We start from the raw sequence: 22,211 nt of genomic DNA, 5'->3' as shown, positions 1-22,211 counted from the left end.
TTCCGAGAACTAGCAAGCTCACAAATGTTCTACTGCTTCTGTGGTCCAAATGGTAAAAATGTGCAAACCAATAGCCATTTCATTGAAGTTGGTGTCGCCCCTTCAGAAGTTGGTTTATATATGGGCAGATATCTTGGAAAAGGCATTTATTGTGGTTAAGCTGTCCTCATAATCTAAGTTTTTGAATCAAAGTGAAGGAAGTTTCATGTATATTGGCAGTCAAATGCTATTTGCCAGGAACATGCTCGGAACTGAATGGCTGTAATGTATATATTACTGTCTGCATGGAGAGTCTTTGCTGGCCACAAAGCGGAGATGGATCTGTACAGTTGCACAAACAACAGGGCAAACAGCTTTTATACCATGTGAAGCCACTGCCCCCCGAGTATTTTCACAGCACCTTCATTGTGATACCTTTGTGAATGGAACAGGCCTGAGCATCTGAAGACTAGCCTGACCTACACTGTAACTTTTTTTTAAAAAAAGGGGGTGGTTTGTCTCACTGTTTTCTGATTCACATTTAGAGGCTTTGAACAGTAAGATGAGATTTCTAGTTTTTTAATAGGAATTATCCCGGGTAGCCCGCATGGTGCTTTCCAGTTGGCTTACAATTCCCATCATCCCTGACCACTGGCCATTCTCACTGGGCATACTGGGAGTTTAAGTCCAACAACATCTGAGGGGCATCACTTTGGCTGCTCCTAAATTAGTGTGTGTTACTGAGCAATAACTTTTAGCCCAATGAAGAAATAAATGTGTTGGGTTATTTTTTTGTTAAATTGTGGGTTTCCCCCCAATAAAACTTGTTTTTTTTTGCTGAGAATTGTTTGACTTGTGTGGCTTGAAGTAATAATAATGCGTTCCTTTTTACTGGAAAGCTTGATCTCCACCGCCGCCCCCGTTCTTAAAGCCTAGTGCAACAAATCTATGGAGAGTTATTCTTTTTTGATAACTAAACATGTTCACTGGTGTGCATTCCCACAATGCCAAACTTCATGCGCTCATGCTGCTGTGTTAACACGTCCTCAATATCAAAAGTGTACTGGGTTCTTCACAAGACACAAGTGACAATAGACCTTGCCCAACACCCCCTCCTTCATGAACCAAAGGGGGGGCGCATCTAAGGACAAAACAACAAATTACACTACAGAAGTCCAGGAATTATATTGAGGTGATACTTACGGATAACTGTAGCAGATCATTTGGGGAAAGGCACTTTTTCTTCATGTAAACTAGCTAGTGAGAATAATACCTTAATAGTCTGGACAATCGTACCTTGAGTTACAAACACCCCAGGTTACAAACGCTTCAGGTTACAAACTCCGCTAACCTGGAAGAGTTACCTCGAGTTGAGAACTTTGCCCCAGGATGAGAACGGAAATCGCGTGCTGGCGGCGCAGCGGCAGCAAGAGGCCCCATTAGCAAAAGCACACCTCTAGTTAAGAACAGTTTCAGGTTAAGAACGGACCTCCGGAACAAATTAACTAGAGATATCACTGTAATTACTCTTAATCCATTGCTAGAAGACATGGAGACAAATATGAACAGAGGGCATGAGAGAAAACAATACAGAAGTAAATCATGATTCAAACCTAGTGCGGGATGATCTGTCTACTGTCCCAGTTTTCATGTTTATTTTCCTCCAGGCATTTATATACTGAATAGTTAGCATGTCTAAGAAGTGATATAAGGACTCGGGTTGTCCTCAAAATATTGTGAAGGTTTTAAATTAATACAATACATGAAATTGCCCTGGTAATATTGGCAGCCACTGCAAGCTTTTTAAGCACTGGAGTTAAGTGCTGGCAGGAGTCTGTCCCTATTGACAAATATAGCTGCAGTATTGTGCACCAGAGGAGGTTCCAGACAACCTTAAATAGAGTACATTGCAATAATCAAGTCTTGAAATTACCAAAACACAACCTGTCACATCCAGACTATCCTTCCCTGTCCAGATATTGCTTTCGTCTAAGTACCTGCCCTCACTGCCGCTAATGTATTTTATTATTTTATTTCTATACTTTATATTTTTAAGGAAAATCTCAAAGTGGTTTACAGAATATTAAAACATCAAGAAAACAATCTGAAGAAAGTAAAATATAGAGTATACCGTGAAAGCAACATAATTAACTGAAAACTACAATATTAAAGATTTCAAAATAAAACATTACAAAGGAGGTCAACTGCAGAACACATATTTAAGACAAACAAAGTTGACCAAAAAAACTCCAAACATTTCAAAAGAAAAAACATTGCTAAGTGAAGTCAAATATAAAATGCACATTTAAAACAGCAAAATTAACAAGAGTATATACTCTTATAAAGAGTATAAGACACGGCTGTTTGGCAAGCACTAAAAGATATGGGGCAAAAGAATCCAATAGTTAGGGTTTGTTGCCAGGCATAGCAATGTCCCTCTGGTCTCCCCAGGAACCACTTTGTTAGAGCTGGGTGAGTGTGGGCCCCGCCCCCTAGGCCAGGTGGAAAGGGCCTTCATGACTCACAGCCGGGCGATGTCCCTCTGGTCTCACTACATCCCTAGTACTTTTTAAAAGAGAGTCTAACTTCACATCTTCGTTTGTTTAGGAAACAACACACACAATATGCAGCCTATTTAAATTATGTGGGAAATGGACATGGTCTCAGTGACAGAGCAACTGGTACCTTGCTAACTTCCAATGCAACCATCATGCCCCTCTATTTCCCCCTATATCCCTCGCTTCCCAAAGTATTAGCATGGGAGTGTTTTTGGGTGGGGATTTCAGTGAATGAGCTTGGTTCTGAACTCCGTCATGGCATCTAAGAACCAATTCAAGCAACCTGTGCACTGTGCCTGCTGCTCTAATGATGCTCCCCTGATGCATCTCCAGGTGTGTCTAGATAGGCTGGATCATGTGGTTGCTTCCTATCCTAGCATTCCCAGGTACTAAGGAGTACTACTCCCCTAGTATTTTTTTAAAAAAGTCTAATTTCACATCTTTGTTTGTTTAGGAAACAACAAAATTAAAAAAAAATGCAGCCTATTTAAATTATGTGGAAAATGGACAAGGTCTCAATAACAGAGCAACTGGTACCACAGGCACACATTAGCAGAACAAGCAGGGCAAAGACAGGCTGGTCAGTGTCCTCCTTTGGAGAAGACCTGTGTCCATTTGAAGGCCTATCAGAAGGTTAGGATAAGGAGAGGTGGCAGAATAAGGACGGGTGGCAGTTCTCTGTATGATGTCCTCTGTTTGAATGGCTGTCCGTTCCAAATCTGGTTTAAAAGTAAAGGAGGAAAGCAGGGGCCCAAGAACTGCCCATCAGCAGCCAGCCCCTTGGCAGAAGACTGAGCACATGCACACAGGCCCTGGTTCTCTCCACTACAGTGAGATGTATAGTATTCCTCTATAAAAAGTATAGGGTGATATCTAACATTAGTCATGCATTAAAATCATGCATCCAGCTAATTTAGACTCAGATTCACCGAAACCAATGGATCTACTTTGTAAGACTCAGTAGGGTAGTAATCATTTTTAAATGTGCATCTATATACAGCATTTGCAAATTAGTCTCTCTCTTTTTTAAAGCCATGTGTCAGTGGCCACTATGAACAGAGAGGCCAGTTTCTGCAATTCGGAGAATCTAGGGAAGCAGTTGCAGTAAGTGCTATTCTTCAGTCTGTGTCAGAGACTGGCTGAGGTGGAGTGGTGGGAGGCACCAGTTGGGGAACCCCCAAGGGAGACCCCAGAGGAGGAAGGCTCAGACCCTGGGGATTGGGAAAGGGACAGTGAGGGGAGGTCAGAGGGAGAAGATTGGGAGGAGGATCTGGAGGCTGAAGGGACAACAAAGTTTAGTGAGCAGGAAGAACCTGTGGAAGGAAGCAGTTCAGACTCTGAGGCTGAAGCAGAGGAGGGGCGTCAAGAGACTGATGAGGAATCCAGGGAGTCTCCCTCTCCTCCTGAGACAAGCTCCCCTCCAGCCTTGTCTCCAAGAACGCACAGAATAATGAGGAGAGTGGAACAGAGGCCAAAGATGCTCAGATGCTGTTTGAGACTGCTTGGGAGAGGAGGAGCCTCAGAAGGCAGGGACCTCAGTCCTGACAACTGCTCCACTGGGGCAAGACCTACTGGGAAGCGTCGCTGAGTTGTATGTTCATTTCCTTGAATAAAAAGTTGGCTGAGCACTGACAAGTGGCCTTCTTTGTGCTGACCTGCATCTGACTCCAGCCCTAGCAGCCTGGCCCTTTGTTTTCCCCCTGATCATGGGAAGTGCAGTTTGACCCCAACTCTGCTTAGAAGGAAGTCCCAGTGATCCGGCCAGTGTGCTTTGGGGGCACAGCTATAACCCAGTGGTGGAGTACGTGTTTTGTAGGGAGGAGGTCACAGATTTCCAGATATGGCTGCTGGAGGAGATCCTTAGAGAGACACTGTCAGTCACTGATACAAAACCAGATGGGAGCACTGGCCTGATTCAGCTATAAGGCAGCTTCCTTTGTTCCTATGCTTAGGGTTGCAGCCATGAAGCTCAATTCCACGGATGAATTGGGTGGGGCTTCCTCCCAAGGAAGCATACACAAAATGGCAGCTTTAGGCTTGCAGTCTAGGAGTAGCCACAATGGCATCATCCATAGAATCGGAATCGCAGAGTTGGAAGGGACCCCGAGGGTCATCAACCCTCCTGCGATGCAGGAATCTCAGCTAAAACATCCATGACAGGTGGCCATCCAACCTCTGCTTCCAAACCTCCAAGGAAGGAGAGTTCACCACCCTCCTAGAGAGTCTGTTCCACTGCCTTACAGTCAGAAGGATCTTCCTGCACTTAGTCAGAAAGGCCTCTATGGGCATATATGGGCATTGTTGGCAACTGATGCCACACAGCATGGCATTACCCTGGTCCCCTACTCTAAGTAAGTTGACTTGGGAGCAACAAAAAACAGGACCTAAAAACATGCTTGCTCCTGGCTTTTTTTCACTAACTACAGTCAATCCAGAAATCTCTGAGTGTGGCTGTCATGGGAAACTGGTTAGTTTACACATTTGTTGCACATGCAAACAAAAAAATTACACATAACACGGAGCAAAATAACACCGTATTCCAAATCTTGGCTGTCTCTCAGAGTGCACTAATATAAACACTGAACCAGATGGACCCCTAATGGAACATTTCTCCCCATGAGAAATCATCCATTATGTCACTGACATTTTTCTGCCAGGTATGAAAAGAAGAACTACTGAATAGTCATGCAAAGAAGCTATCATCTCAAGCAAAAACCTTTCAGTGCAGTCACTTTATATGTAGTTAGGATACCAAGCTAGACAAGTCAAGTGTGGTCTTATCTGGAATACTGCCAGTCAGCCCCCCTTTTCAAATGGGCCAGTGGCTGCTAAAATGTTAAAGGAAAATACCAGTTTACCATCTTATAGATCAGCCTTCTGCGCTCTCTCAGTGGCAATGTTTTCCTTGCCCAATGCAAGAAAGAAGTGCACCAAACAAGGCAAATTCCTTTAAAATGAATGCTTTTGATTAGGAGAATTTTAAATCTATTGGCAATGGCAAATGAATTAATGACGTCATGCATTACACAACTGTGGTTACAGCAGGATAAAACCATATCCAAAGTAATTTCACACGGTAATTTCACCTCTAACTGCTTTCCTGTAAAACAACAGTTCAACTTCAGTGATGATTATCTGGAAAATGGCTTTACACATTTCACCCAGTTTTGCAAGTTACAATAATTATGCAATCATGTCATGGCGGTTAAAGTTAAGACAGAGATAGAACAGAAAAGAGCACTTAACTTTAAACTGCACAAGGCATTCTTAAGCATCAAACACAGGTTTTTAATCCTCAAAGTGAAATGAAATTTCTTCTGTAGTTAGTGGAGCTGTACATCTATTTCAATCACTCCAAACCCTTCCCATCCACCAACCAGGTATTATATTTCAACAAAGCAATTTTCCAGGGAAAGACGGCCAGTATGCTACAAATGGGAGCAATGATTTCATAGAATCATAGAGTTGGAAGAGACCACAAGGGCCATCGAGTCCAACCCCCTGCCAAGCAGGAAACACCAGCAGAGCACTCCTGACATATGGTTGTCAAGCCTCTGCTTAAAGACCTCCAAAGAAGGAGACTCCACCACACTCCTTGGCAGCAAATTCCACTGTCGAACAGCTCTTACTGTCAGGAAGTTCTTCCTAATGTTTAGGTGGAATCTTCTTTCCTGCAGTTTGGATCCATTGCTCCGTGTCCGCTTCTCTGGAGCAGCAGAAAACAACCTTTCTCCCTCCTCTATGTGACATCCTTTTATATATTTGAACATGGCTATCATATCACCCCTTAACCTCCTTTTCTCCAGGCTAAACATGCCCAGCTTCCTTAGCCGTTCCTCATAAGGCATCGTTTCCAGGCCTTTGACCATTTTGGTTGCCCTCCTCTGGACACGTTCCAGTTTGTCAGTGTCCTTCTTGAACTGTGGCGCCCAGAACTGGACACAGTACTCCAGGTGAGGTCTGACCAGAGCAGAATACAGTGGCACTATTACTTCCCTTGATCTAGATGCTATACTCCTATTGATGCAGCCCAGAATTGCATTGGCTTTTTTAGCTGCCGCGTCACACTGTTGGCTCATGTCAAGTTTGTGGTCAACCAAGACTCCTAGATCCTTTTCACATGTACTGCTCTCAAGCCAGGTGTCACCCATCTTGTATTTGTGCCTCTCATTTTTTTTGCCCAAGTGCAATACTTTACATTTCTCCCTGTTAAAATTAATCTTGTTTGTTTTGGCCCAGTTCTCTAATCTGTCAAGGTCGTTTTGAAGTGTGATCCTGTCCTCTGGGGTGTTAGCCACCCCTCCCAGTTTGGTGTCATCTGCAAATTTGATCAGGATGCCCTTGAGTCCATCATCCAAGTCGTTGATAAAGATGTTGAATAAGACCGGGCCCAAGACAGAACCCTGTGGCACCCCACTAGTCACTCTTCTCCAGGATGAAGAGGAACCATTGATGAGCACCCTTTGGGTTCGGTCAGTCAGCCAGTTACAAATCCACTGAGTGGTAGCAAAGTCAAGACCGCATTTTACCAGCTTCTTTACAAGAATATCATGGGGCACCTTGTCAAATGCCTTGCTGAAATCAAGGTAGGCTACATCCACTGCGTTCCCTTCATCTACCAGGCTTGTAATTCTGTCAAAAAAACGAGATCAGGTTAGTCTGACATGACTTATTTTTCAGAAATCCATACTGACTATTGGTGATCACAGCATTCCTTTCTAGGTGCTCACAGACTGTTTGCTTAATGATCTGCTCCAGAATCTTCCCTGGTATTGATGTCAGACTGACTGGGCGGTAATTATTTGGGTCCTCTCTTTTCCCCTTTTTGAAAATAGGGACAACATTTGCCCTCCTCCAGTCTGCCGGGACTTCGCCTGTTCTCCAGGAATTCTCAAAGATGACTGCCAGTGGTTCTGAGATCACATCTGCCAGTTCTTTTAATACTCTTGGATGCAGTTCATCTGGCCCTGGAGACTTGAATACATCTAGACTAGCCAAGTATTCTTGTACTATCTCCTTAGTTATTCTGGGCTGTGTTTCCTCTGCTGAATCATTTGCTCTGAATTCTTCAGGTCGGGCATTGTTTTCTTTATCGGAGAAGACTGAGGCAAAGAAGGCATTGAGGAGTTCAGCCCTTTCTGTGTCCCCTGTTTGCATTTCACCATCTTCTCCTCTGAGTGACCCCACTGTTTCTTTGTTCTTCCTTTTGCTACGGACATACCCATAAAAGCCTTTTTTGTTGCTTTTAACCTCTCTAGCAAGCCTGAGTTCATTCTGTGCTTTAGCTTTTCTGACTTTGTGTCTACACGTGCTGGCTATTTGTTTGAATTCCTCTTTCGGTGGTTTCCCCCCTTTTCCATTTTTTGTACACATCCTTTTTTAATCTTAACTCAGTTAAAAGTTCTTTAGATAGCCACCTTGGCTTCTTTAGGCACCTTCCATGTTTCCACCTCATTGGTATTGCCTGAAGTTGTGCTTTTACTATCTCCCTCTTAACAAACTCCCAGCCATCATGAACTCCCTTTCCTTTTAGTATTACTCTCCATGGGATCTCACCCAGCACTTCCCTAAGTTTTATGAAGTCGGCTTTCTTAAAGTCAAGAAATTGAGTCCTAGTATGCTTGGCTGCTCCTTTCCGCTGTATAGTAAACTTCAGAAGAGCATGATCACTCACGCCTAATGATCCTTCCACTTCTACCCCACTAACCAGGTCATCAACATTGGTTAGGACCAGATCTAAAATGGCTGTTCCTCTTGTTGCTTCTCCCACTTTCTGGACAATGAAGTTGTCTGCAAGGCCAGTGAGGAATCTGTTTGACCTTTTGCTCTTGGCTGAGTTTGACATCCAACAAATATCCGGGTAATTGAAGTCCCCCATTACTACTATCTCCCTTCCTTTTGCATGCTTGGCCATCTGTTCCAGGAAGGCATCATCTATGTCCTCCGTTTGGCTTGGGGATCTATAGTAAACTCCCACAATGAGGTCACTGTTATTCTTCTCTCCCTTAATTTTGACCCAAATGCTCTCACTTTGGCTTTGAGGTTCTAAATCTTGGATCTCTTCACAGGTATACACATCCCTGACATATAACACCACTCCTCCTTTCTTGTCTGGTCTGTTTCTCTGAAATAGATTGTATCCCTCCATTATTACATTCCAATCGTGGGACTTATCCCACCAGGTTTCAGTGATGCCTATTATGTCATATTTAGTTTGCTGTACCAAGAGCTCAAGTTCATCTTGTTTATTTCCCATGCTTTGTGCATTAGTGTACAGACATTGAAGTCCGTTAATCATTCCCCCATGTCTCTTATTTAAGGATTTTTTCCTCCCACCACTAGGTCTGCGTGCTGTTTGCTCCATTTGGTCTATGACATTTAGATGATCATCTTCATCAATTGATAGACTCCTACCTTCAGGAGCACTGTCTCCCACCACTTACTTTCTTTTTAAGCCAACTTTTTTTAAAAACAAGCACCCAGTCTTCATTCATTCTGTCATAGAATGTTCTCTATACATAGGAGTGAGAAGCAACTGTTGTCCTTTCCAACTGTACCCCAGATTGCAGCCCATTTACTTTGCTCCATAGAATTCAATGGGGTCCACTGAGATCCAAGGCAGCCCCTCTTCCCATCGTCTTTCCCTTATTCTCCTGTGCAGGTCATGTTCCATAGAATCATAGACTCATAGAGTTGGAAGAGACCACAAGGGCCATCGAGTCCAACCCCCTGCCAAGCAGGAAACACCATCAGAGCACTCCTGACATATGGTTGTCAAGCCTTTGCTTAAAGACCTCCAAAGAATGTTCCTGTGGTTTGTAATCCATGAGATTTAGGTGGATTATAAATTCAGTTCCCTTGTCTTTCCAGAATGTTTTAATTTGAAAAGAAAATACTCATTTCCCATCAAAGTGATCCCATGTCGAAACTAAAGACATTTGCACCCACTGTATTAATGCTGCAAGGGACTTTTTTATGTGTGGTTATGACCTACTGGTGGCGGAAAGAGCGAGCCACATTCCAGTGAGTGAGCCTGTCCCTGGCTATGCTACTGGTGTTAGCCCTCTCACTGGTCAGAGCTGAAGGAGTTAAGGGGCAGAGGGATTAGGAGAGGGAGGCTAGGAAGATGAAACAGGTTTGAAAAGGCAACTGAAACCAGCTTAGGTTAGATTACTTTACCAAGATGGAGATTTTAAAGAGAATCAAGAAAATTAAAAATACTTTACTGGAAAACCAAGAGAAAATGAAGATAAATGAAGGAATGTGAAGAGGGGAATCAAGTTTTAGTTACCTTTCAAACTGATGAGTCTTTGGATGAAAAGAAGGAGCACATGAAAGGGTACTTGGATATGAAGTCCGCTTAAAGAAGAGGGAAAATGAGTGGGGAAAATAGAAGGCATTTCTTTTAAAAGGCAACTAGAGAAGTCATTTCATGAAGGGAAAGTTGGGGGGGTTTTGTTGCTGAAGCTAGAAATGTGCATGTGGAAGGGGGAAGCATAGAAGACAAGGAGAGGACAAAGCCCAATTTCATGTGGGGTCAGGTTGCCTTGGAAGGAGAGAAAGACAGGTAAGTTTAAAACTTGCTGAAAAGGCCAATAAAGCATTTTGAGGATGAACCTGCTGATGGCGACTGGAGAGTGGCTGCTCAGGGACATGGCAAGTCCAGGATCCTGTGGGAAAGTGCTTTCTCCAAAGGAAGTTCCTGAGAGTGGCTAGAGTGCTGGATTAGGACCTGGGAGACTCGAGTTCAAATCCTCACTCTGCCACAAAGAGCTCTATCTCTCAGCCTAACCTACCTCACAGGGTTGTTGTGAGGATCCAATGAGGAAGCAGACTAGAACATCAACTCCACTAAGCCTTTCCAGCAGAACCAGCAAGATTTTGAAAAGAAATGGGAAATGGAGCTCAAAAGGCAACTATGGAATAGGCCAGGCAAAATTATCCCTCATGCGTAACATGGCTCTCTGGTGGTAATAACCAAGGTTTTTGGATTTTATTTTTGCTAAGCATCTTCTAGGAACAGCTATTTAGCACATAGCTCAGACAACACAAAGCGGTGACTTTATACAAAGAAAAATTTGGATCCTCCATCACTGAAGGTGATACCAATTTACCAAAATACCAATTTTAAAACCAGGTCTAGCAGTCAGCTTCTGTTGCAGTACCTTCCCACCTGGAAACTAGTGCTGCTGTTGAAGGAAGGTAACTATTAAATACTTTGGACTTTTCAGAGGTGGCGACAGGTGCAAATGCATTCTGATTGAAGGGCTTCTAAGGTGAGTATCTCATGCTTGGCTTTTTCCACCTGCAATTCTTGTGCTGAGACACTTTAAGGTTGCAGTGAGAGGGATCATCACAGCAGCTTGGGCTCATTGGAGGAAATGTACAATATAAATGGAATAACACACACAAACCAAGACAGCCAAGGAGCTTATATGGAGCGATTTTGGTCATTTAATTTTTATTTTTTTTTAATAGAAGAGCTAAGCAAGTTCCACGTGGTTGCCACCTGAGCTTCCAGCAGTAAGAACCTTATGCAGTCAGGACAGAGTACAGATCCTTTCCTGTGTCACTGCTGACTGAGGTCTATCTGCTGGTGGGAAAACCCTGACTTATTCTTTTGCTCCAGCTCTTGCTTTTTACACCCCTCCAAGAGCTCCGTGTATCTAAAGCAGTTGATGCAACATGAGCTCAGTTCTTGATACATCAAGAAGAACCCTGCAGTAGATGTTTGAGGGACACCTGCATTTTGACTGTCCTGCATTAGGCTATCTGCTCTTTTCCCCCACTACTCGGTGATCTTTTTCCGTGCAATGCTTTGTACTGGTCTCTCCTTTTTAATCTCTTCACCTGCTTCATGAAAAAAATGACAGTCAAAATGGCACTCTGTGACTGAACCACATCTAGGTGAGTATCCCTTGCTTGACTAGGGGGGAAATATCTAGTCAAAATGGTACTTGGCGATTCCTCATTCGTTTTAAAGTTGCGGCAAGATGATTTGCAACCTGTTACAATAAAGGATTCTTCTGTATCTTCCCATCTTAAACTGGAGCCTTCAACTCTGGTATATGTCTTGCAAGCGGAGGATTCCAGTGGAGGCAGAATGAATGCTTGAAAGTTATAGAGCTGTACTGAAAGGACTGGCCTTTCCAGCAGCAACGACAAGATTACATAATACTGTAAATGGGAAATGGACGTCAAAAGGTAACTAAGCAACAGGGCAGGCAAACCTATCTCCGATACGTAATGTGGCTGTGGTAGTAATGACTCTAAAATCATTCATTGACAAATGTGCTAAGGGCGTGGATTAGGCTGTGTCCCTCATCGTTTCATGTGCGTCCCTCCCGAAGCTGCGCGCTCAGTGGAAGAGGACGACCATCCCAGGTAGAAGGAGTGTACCATTCTTCGGTCAAGGGTATACGATAGCTGTGCTCCCCTGGTAGAACCTCTAAACTTTTTGCTCAGCATCTTCCAAGAACACCATTTAATGCATAGTTCAGACAACAGAAAATTCAGCACCTTACTTGGAAGTGTCTGGAGTCTTGGAAGCTTGACTACCCTACGTTCTCCTCCAAATGGACCTTGAGCTTGTTTGGAGGTCCTAGCAGTAGGGCGCAGCTATTGTATACCCTTGACCGAAGAATGGTGCACTTCTTCTATCTGGGATGGTCGTCCTCTTCCACCGAGTGCACAGCTTCGGGAGGGACACACATGGAGCGTTGAGGGGGGTAGGGGACAACAGCCTAGCCAGCCAGATCAGCCAAATCAACCCGGCGATCAATGGGGTGACAGATGTTGCAGCCAGATCGCCCTCACATCCTCTTCGCCTGTCACTTCTCACTTTGAAGCGACCATCGCAGCTGAAGGAAGGTAACTATCAAGTACTCTTGAATATTCAGAGGCAAATACCTCACAAGTAAACCCTAAACGCTACATCACAATGATAGCAGCAATATATTATGAGTGAAGGACATCTAGGTGAGTATCTCTTCCTTCGCTGGGAAGAAAATTTATATTGTCTTCCTTCCTTCTGCAACTCTTTGTGCAAAGACTGTTTCAGGTCACAGGAGAAGGACGATCAGACCACCATGAGCTCACTGGAAAAAAGGTAGGTTATTGTTGTAGAAATACATAAAATATACAAATTCCTAAGAAGCTTGCACTTAGCAACATTGGTTATTCAGTCATTTTTTTCAGATGAGCTGGGAACTGAAGACGCCAGGTGGCCGCCATTCCTGTTTCCAAGGGAACTTCTACTGTCAAGATGTCACTGCAGAGAAGGCTTTTTCCTGTGTTGGTCCACAATGAGGTACACTTGCGGGTGGGACAACACTCTTTTGTTCCAGATCTTCTGATTTACAGACGTCTGAGGCAGAGCTGTTTTGTTAACTCCCAAGATGCAATGTGAGTAAGAGCTCTTGATACATCAAGTAAAAACCAGCAGTGTATTATTGAGAGAAACTTGCATTTTGATTGTGTGACTTTAGGTAACCTGCTGTTTTTGTTCCTCTGCTTCTATAGGAGAGAGAAAAGGTGCTGAAGACCCCAGTCTCTTCCAGGTGCATCTCATTGACACCCTCTCTTTACAGTTGTGTCTGAAGAACCCACAACACTCAGATGAAGCCACCTCTTCCTGCAGAGTCACAGAAGTCATGGTGGATGTATTTTACAAACAAACAAACAAACAAACAACTCTTCCCATGGGATTGGTGGGATGGGACTGGGGAGAAACTAGTAACTGTGGATTGCTTTTCACAGACCAGCAGAAGGAACTGCCAGGCACACAAAGTCACACTTCAAGGACTTCCGGGGTGGCGCCATCGGCAATGGCGGACTCCCTCTGAACCGGAGGGACCAGCTCCGCGCGAAATGGGTCGTTTCCACTACGGTGAAGTGGGGACCCTTTAAAAAATCACAGGCGGATGAAGCCTGTGACCATGGGACTCGGCGGGCACCTTTAGCGTCCCCCCAACCCGCAAAGGAACCCATAAACAGGCTCCGAAGCGAAGAGGGGGAAGTGACGCGGTGCTGTGAGTCTACTGCTTTTTCCGTGGAGCGAAGCCGCATAGCCATTGCCGGAGAGCGCTGCCTTTTTCCTGGGACAATTTGGCATCTAAAGAATCACCCGTGAGTACTTAAAACTCGAACAATTGGACTTTAAATAAGGATTGGCCAGTAGAGAGGAATTGGACTTAAAATTTACTTCAATTTGGTACTGAAACGGGAAGGTCTAAACAGGAAGTCAGCCTTCCGTTTCTTTGTAGTCAGAATAAAGCAAAGACAACGTAACTAGAGCATAGAAATTCACTTTTAAAGGATTGGCTTTCATCATTTAAAATCGTGGAACCCCCCTTCGGTAGCAGGAGAAGAAGGGGGACCTCTTTTTGGACTGTTTAAACCTGCAGAAGTGAGTTTAAAGTAAAGTAATTTTTCACCGTCCTGATCCTGGAGCGGAGTGTCAGGACTGACGTTTGAAGCTCATTGACCAGAGACAAATGTTTTTGACAGATAGCTAAAAGAAAAGTAACATAGTGACTCCATTGTTTCCTTTCGCATTTCAAAGGAACAAATATTGACTGAATATCTTAAAAAAGAAACTTTGTTGCTATTGTTCTTAAAAGAAAGAATAAACAAGTTTTCCCCCTAGAGGGAGACTGTGAAATTGTAACCAACTTCAGGAGCTTGCAGCTGTTACAGATTACAATCGTGGGAAAGGACTTGTGACCTTGCAGGACAATGTTTTCAGAAGCTCTGTTGGGTGCTTTCTGTAAAATAAATGCCCTATTGGATCAGTTAAGCCAGAAGACGGATTTGATAACTAATGCGACCAGAAATTTTGAACAGGCAGTAGGAAACTACATGGAGCCTACCCAGGAATTAAAACAGGAGTGTGCTATGACAGCACAGATGAGAGAAGAGGATACTGCTGAATCCTGGGTGTCAGAAATGGAGGGAGTTGCGGCCCTGCAGGATCATGAGCCTCTGGATTTGATAAATGAATTTGGAAAAAACCAGATTTGGAAAGATAAAGTTCGGTTTGGTTGGGAAATGGGGGTTGGAATGACCCTCCCATGCCGGGATGTTTGGACTTTCTGAGTCTGGTAATGGGCCGTCAGATGTTTGGAGCTGTGGGGGCTTTTAATTTTGGAGGGAATCTGAAACAGGTGTTTAAATATCACATGGAGTTTAGTCTGGACTATGGAAATGGGGCTGATCTGTTGAAAAGGGTCAAAAAGATTACTAAGCTGGAGTTCCTACGAGTGAAAGGAAAATATGAAGAAGAGCCGCGGAAGGGACATGGAAGAGACTTGAGGGCCTCGGATATAAGGACACCAGGTTAATGCGCTAGATAAATGGGACAAAAAGGACTGACAAAATCCGGAACCAGGAGGAAGGGACGCTGGATGAAGATTGGAGTGTCTTACTTTTCTTTTTTTTATCATTAGGACTGTTTTAAAATAATTGATGAATGTTAGGAAAATGTTGAAATGGAACTACTTGGTTCTAGTAAAAATGTTTAAAGAATTAGGTTAATGATATGGTTATGAGAAGTTGGTAAAAATAAGATTTAAGTTTTAAGTTTTAAGGTTTGCTATAAGACAAGATGAAAATAGATTAAGATAATGTAAGGACAAAATATTATGAACTATGGAAAGGATTTGCTGTGATAATTATTAACCAGGATACAAGAAAGGGAAGGAGGAGGAGGTCAAAGAAAGAAGGTAATGAAAGTTAGAAATTGGAGAACGATGGATGTATTATTTTTTTCTTTCTATTTTTCTGTTTTGTCTTTTTTCTGTTTTTTCTTTTTTTATATTTTTTAAAAAAATCTTTAATAAATATTATTTTTAAAAAAACAAAGTCACACTTCAAATGGACAAAAAAAAACCCTCAGAAAAATATCAAAATGGAGATTTTAAAGAGAATCAAGAAAATTAAAAATACTATACTGGAAAACCAAGAGAAAATGAAGATTAAATGAAGGAATGTGGATGGGGGAATCAAGTTTTAGTTACCTTTTAAACTAATGAGTCTTTAGATGAAAAGAAGGCGCACATGAAAGGGTACATGGATATGAAGTCTGCTTAAAGAAGAGGGAAAATGAGTAGGGAAAGTAGAAGGTATTTCTTTTAAAAGGCAACTAGAGAAGTCATTTCATAAATGGAAAGTTAGGGGTTTTTGTTGCTGAAGCTAGAAATGTGCATGTTGAAAGGAAAAAAGCAAAGAAGACAAGGAGAGGACAAAGCCCTTCCTTCTAATTTCATGTGGGCTCAGGTTGCCTTGGAAGGAGAGAAAGACAGGTAAGTTAAAAACTTGCTGAAAAGGCAAATAAAGCATTTTGAGGATGAACCTGCTGATGGCGACTGGAGAGTGACTGCTCAGGGACGTGGCAAGTCCAGGATCCTGTGGGAAAGTGCTTTCTCCGAAGAAAGTTCCTGAGAGTGGCTAGAGTGCTGGATTAGGACCTGGGAGACTTGAGTTCAAATCCTCACTCTGCCACGAAGAGCTCTATCTCTCAGCCTAACCTACCTCACAGGGTTGTTGTGAGGATCCAATGAGGAAGCAGACTAGAACATCAACTCCACTAAGCCTTTCCAGCAGAACCGGCAAGATTACGAAAAGATATGGGAAATGGAGCTCAAAAAGTAACTATGGAACAGGCCGGTCAAAATTATCCCTGATGCATAACGTGGTTCTCTGGTGGTAATAACCAAGGTTTTTGGATTTTATTTTTGCTAAGCATCTTCTAGAAACAGCTATTTAGCACACAGCTCATATAACACAAAGCGTTGACTTTATACAAACAACTTTATACAACTACTCGGTCATCTTTTTCAGTGCAATGCATTTGTACTGGTTTCTCCTTTTTAATCTCTTCACGCGCTTCATAAAAAAATGACAGTCAAAATGGCACTCTGTGACTGAACTACATCTAGGTGAGTATCCCTTGCTTGACTAGGGAGGAAATATCTAGTCAAAATGGAACTCTGTGATTCCTCATTCGTTTTAAGGTTGCGGCAAGACGATTTGCAACTTGTTACAATAAAGGATTCTTCTGTATATTCCCATCTTAAAACGGAGCCTTCAACTCTGGAATATGTCTCCAGTGTGTCTTGCAAGTGGAGGATTCCAGTGGAGGCAGAATGAATGCTTGGAGAGCGGTACTGAAAGGACTGGCCTTTCCAGCAAGAACAACAAGGTGACATAATAAATGGGAAATGGACGTCAAAAGGTAACTATGCAAGAAGGCAAGCAAACCTATCTGATACGTCATGTGGCTGTGGTAGTAACAATTCTAAAATCATGGCCTATGATTTCATTGACAAATGCGCTAAGAGGGTGGATTAGGCTGTGTCCCTCAGCCAGTTCGCTCTCACATCCTCTTCGCCTGTCACTTCTCACTTTGACGCGACCATTGCAGCTGAAGGAAGGTAACTATCAAGTACTCTTGTATTTTCAGAGGCGATGACAGGCTCGGATACCTCACAAGTAAACCCTAAACACTACATCACAATGATAGTAGTAATATAGTTCTATACACTACCACTGATGGACATTTAGGTGAGTATCCCTAGCTTGGCTAGGGAGAAAATCTCTGTTGTGTTCCGTCTGCAACTCTTTGTGTTAAGACTCTTTCAGGTTGGGGTGACAGAGTCGGCAGAAGAGGCTTTATTCTGCGTCACCACAATGAGGCTCACCTGCAAGTAGGAGAAGACTTCTTCTTTTGTTCCATCTCCTCTTTTCTTCAGGCTTCCCAGAGCTCACTGTACCTGAACTGAGAGTCACCTGCTGTTTTAGGTAAGTTCACATTCCACTACTCAGTGTTTTCTCCCCCCTGATAATGTCTTTTGTATTGGTCTCTCCTTTTTCTCATTTTCTTTTCTGCTGGTCTCTCCGCAGGTCTCTCCAAAGAGCTCTTCTTAACCTCTTAAGGTTTTCTTTTTCCTGAGAGAACATTCACAGAATGTTCTCTCAGGTTTTGCTTTTCCCCTTGTTGCATTGCTCAAAAAAAAGCAAAAGACGCTGGTGGTCGGCGCTCCTGGTTCCCAGGACGGGGTTCAAATCCCTGCGGTGTCCATGCTTACTTCCAATGCAGCTGCTATCTCTCTCTATCCCTCTCTATCTCTATCTCTCCCTCTCTATCCCACACTGCCCAAATAACAATTGGCTCCCTTTTTCTTAAGCCAAAGTATTAGCATGGGGGGGGGGTGACTTCAGTGACTGAGCTTGATTCTTAACTCCACCATTGCACCAAAGGACCATTTCAAGCACCACCTTCAAGGTTTCCAGGACAGGGTTCAAGTCCCTGCAGTGTCCTCGCTAACTTCTAATGCAACCATCATGCCCCTCCATTTTCCCCTATATCACTCAAATCCCAAAGTATTAGCATGGGAGTGTTTTTGGGTGGGGATTTCAATGAATAAGCTTGGTTCTTAGAATGGCATCTAAGGACCAATTCAAGCAACCTGTGCACTGTGCCTGCTGCTCTAATGATGCTCCCCTGATGCATCACCAGGTGTGTCTAGATAGGCTGGGTCATGTGGGTGCTTCCTATCCTAGCATTCCCAGGTACTAAGGAGTACATCTTTGTTTGTTTAGGAAACAACAGGGCACCCAAAAAAAATGCAACCTATTTAAATTATGTGGAAAATGGACAAGGTCTCAATGACAGAGCAACTGGTACCACATGCACACATTAGCAGAACAAGCAGGTCAGTGTCCTCCTTTGGAGAAGACTTGTGTCCATTTGAAGGGCTATCAGAAGGTTAGGATAAGGAGAGGTGGCAGGATAAGGTTAGGATAGGGACGGGTTAAGGACAGATAGCCTTTCTCTGTATAATGCCCTCTGTTTGAATGGCTGTCCATTCCAAATCTGGGTTAAAAGTAAAGGAGGAAAGCAGGGGCCCAGGAACTGCCCATCAGCAGCCAGCCCCTTGGCAGAAGACTGAGCACATGCACACAGGCCCTGGTTCTCTCCACTACAGTGAGATGTATAGTATTCCTCTATAAAAATTGTAGGGTGATATCTAACATTAGACATGCTCAAGAGTAAAATCATGCATCCTGCTAATTCATACTCAGACTCACCAAAACCAATGGGTCTACTTTGTATGACTCAGTAGGGTAGTAATCATTTTTAAATGTGCATCTATCCAGCATTTGCAAATCAGTCTCCTCTTTCTTTCTTTTTTAAGCCATGTGTCAGTGGCCATTATAAGCAAAGAGGCCAATTTCTGTAATTCAGAGAATCTAGCTGGAGGCTGAAGGGGCAACAAAGTTTAGTGAGCAGGAAGAACTTGTGGAAGGAAGCAGTTCAGACTCCGAGGCTGAAGCAGAGGAGGGGCATCAAGAGACTGATGAGGAATCCAGGGAGTCTCCCTCTCCTGCTGCGACAAGCTCCCCTCCAGCCTTGTCTCCAAGAACGCACAGAATAATGAGGAGAGTGGAACAGAGGCCAAAGATGCTCAGATGCTGTTTGAGACTGCTTGGGAGAGGAGGTGCCTTAGAAGGCAGGGACTTCAGTCCTGACAACTGCTCCACAGGGCCAAGACCTACTGGGAAGTGTCGCTGAGTTGTATGTTCATTTCCTTGAATAAAAAGTTGACTGAGCACTGACAAGTGGCCTTGCTTCTTTGTGCTGACCTGCATCTGACTCCAGCCCTAGCAGCCTGGCCCTTTATTTTCCCCCTGACCATGGGAAGTGCAGTTTGACCCTAACTCTGCTTAGAAGGAAGTCCCAGTGATCCGGCCAGTGTGCTTTGGGGGCACAGCTATAACACAGTGGTGGAGTGTGTGTTTTGTAGGGAGGAGGTCACAGATTTCCAGATATGGCTGCTGGAGGAAATCCTTAGAGAGACACTGTCAGTCATTGATACAAAGCCAAATGGGAGCACTGGCCTGATTCAGTTATAAGGCAGCTTCCTTTGTTCCTATGCTTAGGGTTGCAGCCATGAAGCTCAATTCCACGGATGAATTGGGTGGGGCTTCCTCCCAAGGAAGCATACACAAGATGGCAGCTTAGGCTTGCAGTCTAGGAGTAGCCACAGTGGCATCATCCATAGAATCATAGAGTTGCAGAGTTGGAAGGGACCCCGAGGGTCATCTAGTCCAACCCCCCTGCGATGCAGGAATCTCAGCTAAAACATCCATGACAGGTGGCCATCCAACCTCTGCTTCCAAACCTCCAAGGAAGGAGAGTCCACCACCTCTTGTGGGAGTCTGTTCCACTGCCTAACTGCTCTTACTGTCAGAAGGATCTTCCTGCACTTAGTCAGAAAGGCCTCTATGGGCATATATGGGCATTGTTGGCAACCGATGACACACAGCATGGCATTACCCTGGCCCCCTACTCTAAGTAAGTTGTTTTGAGAACAACAAAAAACAGGACATAAAAACTCTCCTGGACACTAGAACCACCAATCTACAGTGTGTGTCATTTTGGGGGAGTTCAAGCTCTGTTTATTGGCCTTCATCCAGTCCACAAGTGCACAGACAACAGTCCAAACCATGCGCTGCCTGTCCTGGAGAAGTTGAGCAGTGTGTCATCAGTGTGCTGAATATTCTTCGCCTACAAACTCCTAACAACCACATTCAGTGGCGTCATAGATATTAAATAGCACAGGGGCCAAGACTGTAGCCTGTGGCACACCCTGGAGCTTAAACAGTCTCACAGTGGTAATCTCTTGGCATAGCCCTGCAGGAGTGGGAGCACTGTAAAACAGTGCCCCCATCTCCATCCCACAGAACCAGTCCAAGGGGCTAATGCAGTCAATGGTATCAAAAGCCACAGGCGGAACAGAAACTCCTTCCCCAGTCCTCTCTATACAGGTAATCTAGCAGGGTGACCAAGACTGAACTGGTCCCAAACCAGACCAGAATCCAGATTGATCCAGATAGGCCATATCTTCCAGGATGTTTGGTAACTGCTCTGCCATCCCTCTGTCCCCAACCTCCTTAAGGAGGAAATATTTGTGAACAAGTTCTGTGTGTGTAGTTTTGTTTTGTTTTGTTTTGTTTTACTTATTTGTTACCATATTTATATCCCACTTTTCCTCCAAGGACTTCAGGCATTTGAACCAGGGTGGATAAAAATCAATATTTTTAAACAAACCCCAACAAAACAGATTTTTTTAATTTTAATCAGATTTTTTTAATTTTAATCAGATTTTTTTAATTTTAATCAGATTTTTTTTATTTTAATCAGATTTTTTTTATTTTAATCAGATTTTTAAAATAAAATGCTTTTGGAGGAAAAATCTTTCTAAAGATAGTTTTCTATTTAAGTTACATTATAGACCAAAGGACATTCATCAGGAAATAAGGATTTGTTTAAAGTTTTTCATGCATGCTAAAACTGTCTACGTTTCCGCCCCCCCCAATTGTTTAACCGCCTCAGTTAACAAATATGGATACATACGCTGTTTTAGTTAAATAAATTGTTTCAATTGTTATTAATGACATGGTTATTTTTCTCCTTCCAATGAAGTACAGCAGAAATTCCATAATTTCATAATTATCTTGTCTGTGTATTTCTAACAGTATAACCAAATCAGTAATTTGTGACATAACTGTAAAAACTACTCTGAAAATTTATTATTCCAAAAACGAAACCTTCATCTGGTTGTAAATATTAAGATTATACCAGCAAGAATGAGTCTTTCTGTAAAAAGTATCATTTAAATCAAGTCTTACTGACCAGTGATTTAAATCAAATCCACCCTGATCCCCCACGTCCCAGTCCAACTCTATAGCCATGGGCGTGGGCTTTTTCTCGTAGATGTGACTTGAGATTTCTTTCCTCGGGCAACAAAATAATTTGGGCCTGTCTCCATATAGCAGCCATTATCACATACACATACATTCTCCAGTCAAGGGGTTTGTGTTTGGTTTCCTGTGCAATTTCCTCACTGTGTGATATTGCTTAGCACAGAAGTAGGTGCCTATGTCTCCCAGCTGCGCTTTCTTCAAGGTCAGAGGCAATGAATTCTTTTTTACTTCAGGGCTCTGGAAGCGACCTTCAAATTCTTTCTCAATTTGTGATCCTCCTTCTGTAGATAGAACAATGAGCAGCAGCCGTGGGTTCTTCTCACTTTCTTGCTTATACCAGGACATGTAGCTATAACTAGTTTTCAGTTGAGAACATTCGAGGGTGGCTGATGTGTTTTCCCTGACAACCATGTCTGGAGACTGCTTAACAGCACAGCCTGTAAGAATAATTTTATAATTATGATTTATTAAATGTGTATACTGCCTCTCATCCGAAGATCCCAGAGCACTTTTCAACAGAAAAATAATAAAATACAAATGAGAATCAGTTCAGGTGACTTACAATTAAGTAATGATGTTGTTACTATTATTTATTAAATTTCTACACTGCCTTTCATCCAGAGATCACAGGGCGGTTTACAGTACAAAAACACAAAGATACATAACATAATAACAAACAATAACAATACCCCCAAAAAACACAGTTTAAAAGACCATAAATTGTTTTAAGTAGCCAGAGGTGGGGGAGAAGAGTGTTTTTGCCTGGCATCTAAAGATGTGCAGCGAAGGCACCAGGCAACATAAAGAACAGTATTTCTAAAAGATTTGTACATTGTAAACCTTAGAACTTAAGTGATGTTGTCGTTTTTCTGTGACAACTCTAGCATATTCAGAAGAATAAAATAA

This window comes from Podarcis raffonei, chromosome 17 (assembly GCF_027172205.1).
Source record: "Podarcis raffonei isolate rPodRaf1 chromosome 17, rPodRaf1.pri, whole genome shotgun sequence".
Classification (NCBI taxonomy): Eukaryota; Metazoa; Chordata; class Lepidosauria; order Squamata; family Lacertidae; genus Podarcis; species Podarcis raffonei.
The sequence above is the reverse complement of the archived record's forward strand: the minus strand, read 5'-3'. Positions refer to the sequence as shown.